This window comes from Porites lutea, chromosome 7, assembly GCF_958299795.1.
Source record: "Porites lutea chromosome 7, jaPorLute2.1, whole genome shotgun sequence".
In the NCBI taxonomy this organism is placed as follows: Eukaryota; Metazoa; Cnidaria; class Anthozoa; order Scleractinia; family Poritidae; genus Porites; species Porites lutea.
This window is the reverse complement of record NC_133207.1, coordinates 24,767,577-24,776,817: the sequence shown is the minus strand read 5'-3', so window position 1 is coordinate 24,776,817 and position 9,241 is coordinate 24,767,577.

Genomic DNA, 9,241 nt, shown 5'->3' with positions numbered 1-9,241 from the left:
TATGTGCGATTATGATTATTAATATATTCAGTCATAAGTAGGTTTAGCAAGATCGTCCGGGTGAACGTAGTCTTAGGACTGTTGTTGACAGCGATTGTCATCTTCGTAGTCAAAGAGAGTTGTATCAAATCAGTTGATGGTATAAACTCTGCTGATTATTAGAGTGGTCAATTAAGTCGCGATGTATTGGTCGCCTGGTCGTCAGTCACTTAAGCCGTGATGTTATTGGCTATGAAGACTCATAAATGCCGTTTTCGATCCTTCATTTTGTCACAGTTGAACCTCAGGCGGACTATCCAAACTGTTCGAGGCATCGAGATGTCACGCGCGACATGTGATCCAATACGTTTACTGTATCATACGTTATGAAGTTCATAAGGCCCGCACTCGGCTTCATTCAACTGTGCAAAATTCTGTGTTTTATGAAGCATTTCTACCGATCACGTCACTCAGGAATGAAGCCGAGTGCGGGCGTTATGAAAGACAATAAATGTATGGGATCACATTTCGCGCGTAGCATCACGATGCCTCGAACAGTTCGGATGGTCCGCCTGTGGTTGAACAATCACTTTTTGTTGGTCAAATTCTCGGTTATCCAGTTATTCAGTTCAGGTTGCTACTGTCATTAAGGGCATATGCGGCCCAATTTAAAAAATGCCCCTTTCGTATACCTTTCGTTAAATAATGGTACACCTTGCCTCTCACATACCTAGTTAAGAACTTCGGAACCCTTTTAATTGCTGTAAATGCACTTTATTTCAAATGTTGTATAAATCACTAAATGACTTGGAAATTTCCTCTAGTTTCTCACAGCCATAAAATTCCTTTGTAACCCTTTTGGGTTCGATTTTAGGTCATTTGATATACCAATGATGTGACCGGTCACTTTACCTTTTTATATACTTCAACCAGTAAAATTCTTGGTTTTTCATATACCAAAAGCCTGAAAAAGATACTGCTTCGGGCGGAGCCTCCCCGTATACTGTCGGTTGAATCTAGGCGTGGACACGAGACAAAGCATGTTCCTATAGGGTGCCAGACATGAACTATTTTTCCACCAAACATTTGAAGTTTGAGCGGCCGTTAAAGCAAACCGTCTCGCCAAAGGTAAAGAACCGGAAAAACGGGCAACAAAAAACGAGCAACTTGTCTTGCAACATTACTGCAAAACAAGTTGAATAGCGATGTTGCGTGTTTTACCACCCACATCAAACCTGTCTTGCAACAAATCGGGTTGTTAACAGGTATTTGAACGTGGGTGGTAAAACGCGCAACATCGCTTCTCAACTCGTTTCGCAGTAATGTTGCAAGACAAGTTGCATGTTTTTTGTTGCCCGTTTTTCCGTACCTTAAGTTTTGATCAGCGCGTTACGCTCATATTTCATTTTTCTTAACTTAATTTCATTCACATTTCTCGCACACTTGACTCCAGAAATTATTCTAACTTCTCAGTTTCTTGCAAAGAACATTTTGTTGAGCGAAAACAAATAAAGAAGACAACAGCCGCCTACTCCAAACTTCGAATGTTTGGCGGCAAAGCGAGATAAATTTGCACCCAATTAGGACATGATTTTCCGTCAGGTGTACACGGCTTATATCAGATGCAACGCATAACAGTAGGCATTATAGGGAGTACCCTAATTGAGTTGTTGCGTTGCTCTAGATTGTTGAGCACTGTTTATTAGGTGATAAAACTTTCAACTCGCCCCATGTAGAGTAATCCAACTCAGCCTGATCATTGTACGTTTCTGGGAGACTGTCCACCTACCCCTCCCTGAAGCCAACATTGACACTTAGTTCTCACATAAGGAACAATGATGGCTTAGGGGAGGGGTAGGTGAGCAGCATGATCATTATACGTTTCTGGGAGACTGCCCACCTACTCCTCCCCGAAGCCAATATTAACAGTTACTCCTCACATAGGGCAAAATGGTGACTTTGGGGAGGGGTAGGTATAATAATCCACACTGCAGTCTTCCTCCCATTCCATTTTTGCCGAGCATCAGAAAATATGGGATGTGATTTAAGATGATGAAATTTTTCTACTAAGTCTGTTCAGTTGATTTAGATATATTTTGTAGCTGGTTGTTCTCCCTTCACTTCAAAATTCATAGTTTTATTTTTATGATAAACACTTTTGGATTCTGAATTCCACTTTTTGGATTCCGGATTTCATGAATTGGATAATCTGGAGTCCTTGTCAGTGGAACTGCTGGATCCCGGATTTCGGATTTCTAGGTTTGGATTTTGGATTGCGAAGCCCAGGATTTCGAGATGCTTCAAGCAAACATTTTTTGGATTCCTCTGACCTGGAATCCGGATTGTCTTACATTGGGGATTCAATGCAATGTTCGCTAATTGCATTTATATGTTTACATTTTCAGTCAAAAAATGTCCTTCCTGTTCATCGAAGACTTCTCTGGAGGACTGCGATGATAAAATCAAACCGAAAACTTGCCGAAATCTCTTTACCGACAGATTTGCTTGCGCTGTAATCCAGAAAAACCTAGATTCCTACTCTCGCACTTGCATGAGCGACTTTGCCTTTACTAATGTCAGGGCTGAGAAATTTGGAATCTGCATGGAAGATCAATGCTTGGCCAATTTCACCTTCACAGCAGGTAAATTGATCCTTGTCGTAGCCTTTAGTCTCTTGTCTAACGGGATATGTTTTGCTCACACACACAGCGAGACATGTTGCATGGCTGCTTGCTGGACGATTTCATTCAAATCTGTCATTGAATTTTGCCGACCCTAAGTTTCGTTGTTGCCTTTTACAAAGATACACAGAAAAGCTCTGCACATAAGGCATAAGGTTCAAAATCACAATCGCTCTCTAATTTTTTTTCTTAAGAAAAAAAATGCATAATTTGAATGTCAATGTATTTTAGCACAAAAGTGCTAATTGCGGACACTACTTTCGGACCGTAATTTTACGTGATTACAAGAGCAACGCGAAGGTCTAGGCGCTTGCAGTGCAAAGGGAGTACTTCCATTTCTCAGTTATATTAAGACCCTGGGTAGTCGGGTCTGGCTCAGGGGTCGAACCCACGACCTCCCGCTCTGCAGTCAAGTGCTCTATCGACTGAGCTAATTAACCCTGTCTTTCCTTGTAGCTAACATTCAATATATTTTCAGTTAACAGATGTCCTAAATGTAAAGCAAAGACTCTAGAAGAATGTGACCGGATGAGTGAAATGGAAGATTGCCCAGGGCGCAAACCATTCTCTAACGTTTGCACTTTAGAGAAAGATAAAGGCGAAAATGGCAAATACTATCGAAAATGTATGACTCGTTTTGCATACGAAAGGTCCAAAGGCTGGTCTTCGCTCGAAAAAATAGCATTCTGCGAGAAAAACGAGTGCTTCGCTTCATTTTGGTAATTGTTGTACTTCTCTCAGTATTATTGTTTGCTCCGTTAAATTAAATAAAACCAATAAATTATCAGCTCCCACCCCCCCCCCCCCCCCACCCTCCTGGGTTTTCCGACTTTCAATTTAACCATTTAAGCCCTAAGAATGATTAGCATCAGATTTCCCCTTGTAATATCAATGCTTTGTAAAACAGAGTGGTCATGAGAATTACAGACATGATCACCCAAGATGAATTTGCTTGATATTTTATCAACTTCTCCCCACTACTTCTGTAGGAAATGAATAGGGGCAACAAATGAGAATTCAAATTTTGATCTTAGGGTGTAAAGGGTTAATGTCACAGTAGAAAAGGTTTACCTAAAAGTATGTGGAAGCTAAGCCACAGAAAGACATTCAGCTCACTGAAACAAAGAAGAAACCCTATCGGCCGGAGGAAACTATTAGGCAGCTTAAGCAACTGCTACTACTACGACGACGACAACTTCAAAACACAATAGGTTTAATGATCAAAACAACAGCTCTGCACGTGCATCACGCTTTTTAGTACATTTCTTTGACGTCCACTGCACGACTACGACGTAAAACCTCCTAATTTGACGTTTTATTGAGGAATGGACATACGACGACGAAGTCTCCTTCCGCTTTTTGAACTTGAAAAAAATCCTTAAGAATTCAACTCCAGGAAAAGTCGCCTGCATTTGACATATTGAACGGGTCCAAATAGACGCGATTAAGTTTTAAAGAAAGCAAATTCACTTTCCTAGCGACGTTTTCACTCCCGTCGTCGTCGTCTTTGCTTAAGGTCCCTATTCTACAACGACAAAGCCCTTAAGATAATCGATCCCAGGGGTCGTACTTAACAATGCCTGTATACAGGGAGGCCCCGACCTGAGGTCCAACCCCCTATCCATTTATATTCAATATTTGATTGAAAAGGTACCCCTTGTATTAATACCTTCTTTTGATAAATGGTACCACTTTAATTCACACACCTACTTTAGAACATTGCATCTCTTTTACTGAAGTGTTGTAGTAGCACCCTCATTAAATATGAATAAATGAATAAGCCAGAAATGTTTTCTTGTCCTTTTCACAGCCATGAGATCATCTGTAATCGCCCTTTTTGGACCTTTTACAGACCCAAATGACAGATTTTCCTACCCTTTCATGTACTTCAACTGCGAAATCACGTGCACTATCCCTTGATATTCCTGTAATATACCCGTATAGGCTATTATATATTGCCCCACCCCGCATTTGTTTAAATTTCATATTCATTACGTATTCTTATATGAATTTTCATTCTTCTGGCGACCAGTATTTTAGCGGGAGTTTAAAATCAAAGCCTTGCCATTTTAAGTCGTTTTTCGGGTATAAAGGTCCTAATTACACGTGATATATACAATTCGTTAGCAGGCTGAATTGGTTTGGACAAATTGACGCCGCTGAATATTAATAAATATTTGACGGAAGTAATAGACTGAGCCTTGTCAGTGGAGGCAATTAATTACTTTCAACAAAAGTTCTTCTCATGATCAGTACTGCAAAACCATTGCCTTGTAGATTCCTTTAACCCAACCCCTTCATTACGTCAAAAAGGACAGTTATCTAGGTTATAGCAAACTTACTATGCACATACTTTTTTTTTATTACAGATTACACGAAGACCGTCTCTTTAAAAAGATGGAGCCATAAAGAGCTGTCTGAGTGTGACAGCATTTGACTGTATGTGTTGGTGTGTCAAAACTTTGCCTTTTTTCAAGTCAAAAAATAAAGTCTGAAATCTGATAAGAAGTGGTTATATTTTACTGTGTTGAAAGATTAGGGAATTGATACTTTTTTACGACTCTTTAAAGCTCATTCTCTCTTGGTGCAAACCAATCCAAATATTTAAACAACTCGAAATAGAGCGGTTTTCATTTGAGTGTCGAAAAGTAATTGGTTTTGCACTTTCTACACGATGCGATTGGCTTAAAAGATTCGCGCCACCTTTTCATCCAATCAGAAGTAAAACCAAAGCCAATTGTGACGCGCTCGCATGCATTTTCCCGCGCTTTGCGTCAGCCACATGTAATTACTTCGAGTTTTGATTGGTTCAATGTATTGTCTGTGTCCTATGTGATTGGCCAGAGTAATTACTTTGGTTTTGGTTTTACGACACTCAAACGAAAACCACTCTATTGCGTAACGGGGCGATTTATAGGGTTCATAGAGAGAATGAGCCAGCTCTTTCTCTCTTGGTTCATATAAGAACAATCTTAGTGTGGCGAAATGAAATACAATACACTTATTATTTATTTGTACATGTTCTCTGTGATTTTGAAGTGTACCACGTCTCAACCTTCACTCTTTAAAATGTAGGTTAAAACATTAAAAAAGAGGATTAAGGTGGCTCGATGCGGGTTTTCAGGGTCAATACCTTCCAAGTTTGAGCATAAACTACGTCTCCAATAAAAAAGACGGGCAAATTACCACCACAGAAATCTTTCTAAAAGTCCTTTATTATTATTATTATTATTATTATTATTATTATTATTATTATTATTATTATTATTAATTTTTTTTTTTTAATTTTTTTTTTTGGTTGTTTGAAGAGAGGTCGACTTGTGGCAAGTCTACAACCACAGCTGTATTAGGTTAAGATGAAAATCAGTTGTTATGATCAGGGTTACAACGACATCGGAGTTGTCATAGCAAAGAAATGACGCCATTACGGTAGAACCTCGATATAAGTAAACGAACCTCTGTATATTAAACGAAGTCCTCGGTATGACGAACGATTTTTGTACCCCAGTAATAGGAAAATATATGGAAAAGTATCTCCACATAACGAAACCTCGTTTTAGCGAACAAATTTTGCCAGGCCCTTGGCACTCCGTTATATCGAGGTTCCACTGTACCTGTTTTACTTACAGCCGTGTTCAGTCTCGGCACTGGGAACACCTTCTTTCAAAATCGTTCACTGGAGCTTTTTCCTACAATAGCCACTTCGATGTTTGTGATGTTTAGGCGAAAGCTGTAAGCGTTATCGAGATATTTTGGGAGTGAAGTTTTTATGGTTAGAATTACGGTGAAAACCGGACAATCTTAATGTTCGGCAGTTATCTGTAGAAAACGAAGCGCTTTTGAAATGCAATTTTACGGATCGATGGTTATCGATGCGCTCTTGTTAGTTTAGTCTATTTTTAACAAATATAAATTAGCGTATAATTTTGCAACCCCTCAATGGATCCTCAGTGCCGAAATCTTTGTTAATGGCGACGTAGTTTATGCTTTTAGTTTTGAAAAAAGACCAGGGCCCCGTTTCTCGAAATTCCCGGTAACGTTTCGGGCCTGAAATCAAATCTTCAAATCGAAATCTAAAGAATAAGAGCGCGGGTCTTGGCTAACAAACTGGTCCATTTTGTTCCATTAACTGATAGTTTTATCATGTTAGATGCAAAACTATTGAAACCGCCATCTTGTACGAAAACAACAACATGCACCTTTACGGGCCCGTTAATTATCTCCACTTTCGAGAAACGGGCCCCAGTTCCTCATCCTGAAAATAATTTTCGCTTTTTTTTTGTCATAAAACTTGTGAAGAATTCATCAACATGGTTTCGAAAGAATTCTAAAAAAGAAACTTTGAGAACAGTGTCTGAGTGTCGGTATATTTATCAAATTTTAACAGGAATGAATGCATCAGCGAGCTTATACAGTCACCCTGAGAACGCTAGTTCCTATTTTAAAGTTATCTGCTATTTGTGTTTTACTTTATCTATTTCCATAAGTGTTTCCAGTGACACGCCAAATTTAAAGCTAGTTCAATGGGGAGCATTTAAAGACAACACTCCCAAGATTTTGTGTAAACTGCTTTCTGCAAACACAAAATGCACGGCCACAGCCGGACCGGCTGACTGGGTCCTTTCCATGACTCTCCGAGATCATGTTTTACCTTACTATTTTTTGGGTCAATGACATTGAAGGGAGGTAAGTTTTAAACTGAGGAAAAGGTATTTAAGATTTTTCTGTTTTCCTAAGTTGGTTGTCAAGGAAAAGGAAGGGCGTTCGAGAATTTGGCTTGAATTTGCATGGTGATTAAAACGTGAAAAAGTCTCTCTATCATTTCTTAGTTATCAAAAATGCCTTTGATAATAGACATTTTGAGCCAATTTTCAAGCCTATATTTATTAGTCTTGTTTTTATTGAGTACTAGTTTACTACAAAGCAAAGTGAAAAATAAAACAGCAATTATAATAACAAGAGCAAAAACCCAGGAATCTTCAGTGGTTATCTAATAATACAAATAAGCAGTAACCCTTTTAACCCAATAACCTTGTCTATGTTCTTAGTTATTAAACATGCCTTTGATAATGGACATTTTTAGCCAATTTTCGAGCCTATGATATCAAACTTGTTTTTATTCTGAGTACTAGTTTACTACAAAGCAAAATGAGATATAAAACAGCAATAATGACAAGAGCAAAAAACCCAGGAATCTTTGGTAATTATACATAAGATAACAAATAAGCAATAACCCTTTTTAAAGAAATTATTTCGTTGTTGATATGTTTATTGTATTTGTCGTCTAAGGTTCAACAATAAGATCGCTTGGTCTGAACTCTATATAGAAGGAGTTAACTATAAATCTAATTTCATTTTTTAGCAAAGAATGAGCACTTTGACATTGTCGAACAGTGCTTTGCTGTGAGTTCTTGAGTAAGGCGTTGCTGACTGAGTTCTGATATCCCACACTTCTTTTAGCATTGTTAAAAACGCAGAGTAGATAATCATTCAATACTACTTACTTCGGTGATCACTTAATAATTATTTACTGAATGAAAATGTCACTTAAGGCGAGTGGCTATTTCTTAATCTACTAGAGCGTATTTGTGCGCCAAACCTGAAACATGCATCTGGCTATAACCTGAGATCAGGCTCAATTTTCGTTTCGCTTTGTAAATAATATTTTATGAGAATCGCTAAAATTAGGCCTGATCTCAGGTTAATCTGGCTATGGCGCGTTTTTCTCGCGCACTTTAGTTGACTTATAAATACCACGCACAGATTTAATCTAAGCATGTTATTTGTCCACGATCGACTTTAACTAAACATTTTCATGTCAGTACAAAATATATAAGTTAATGAGCGCGTCGACTCAAATGTAGCAATCTGTATCAAGAGTCCTGTTGCCTGTATTTTCAAGTGGACTGTTTCTTCTCGTCCAGTAAGGTTTTGCTCAGCAAAAGGAACATTATTTTTGATAGTCTCACCGAAGTCAATTAAGTTTTTGAAGTAAGATACCGCCTATATTAAAAGCATTGACTGGGCTCTAAATTTATAGCCTTGTTACCAAGTGAAGTAAGAAACGTTTTGGAATGTCACTTTTTCTAATTCGCCTCTTTTAAGAAACGTTCCTTTTGACATTTTTCATTCTCTGCTGCTGTTTCTGACTGTAACGGCATATTCGAAGTGTTCGAAGGTGAGTAAAGTTTCGTTATCATTTGGCTGAATCCGCGAGAGGGTAAGAAGACTGCAGTGAATCCTGTTTTCTGATTGGCTACTTGAGAGGGTAAGATGGACCATCTTGCCCGCTCATGATTTCCTGCATTCGGCTTTCAAGCTTGTTCGGTCAAGATGGTTGGGTATACCAGCCTGCTTGTTCTCTTTTTTGTTCCTAATATTAGGTCCTGTGTTCGAGTCGAAAATGAAGTTGGGATTACTAGCTCATGTATGCACTGTGATGTACTTATTCCATGTGAACGAAGGTAAAGCAGTAGTATCGTAGAGATACAAGAGAGCGAGAGAAGTTTGTTTCTATTATTTAACCACTCTTTCATCACGTAGTAAGCCATAAACGCTTTAACTACGATATTAGAAAAATG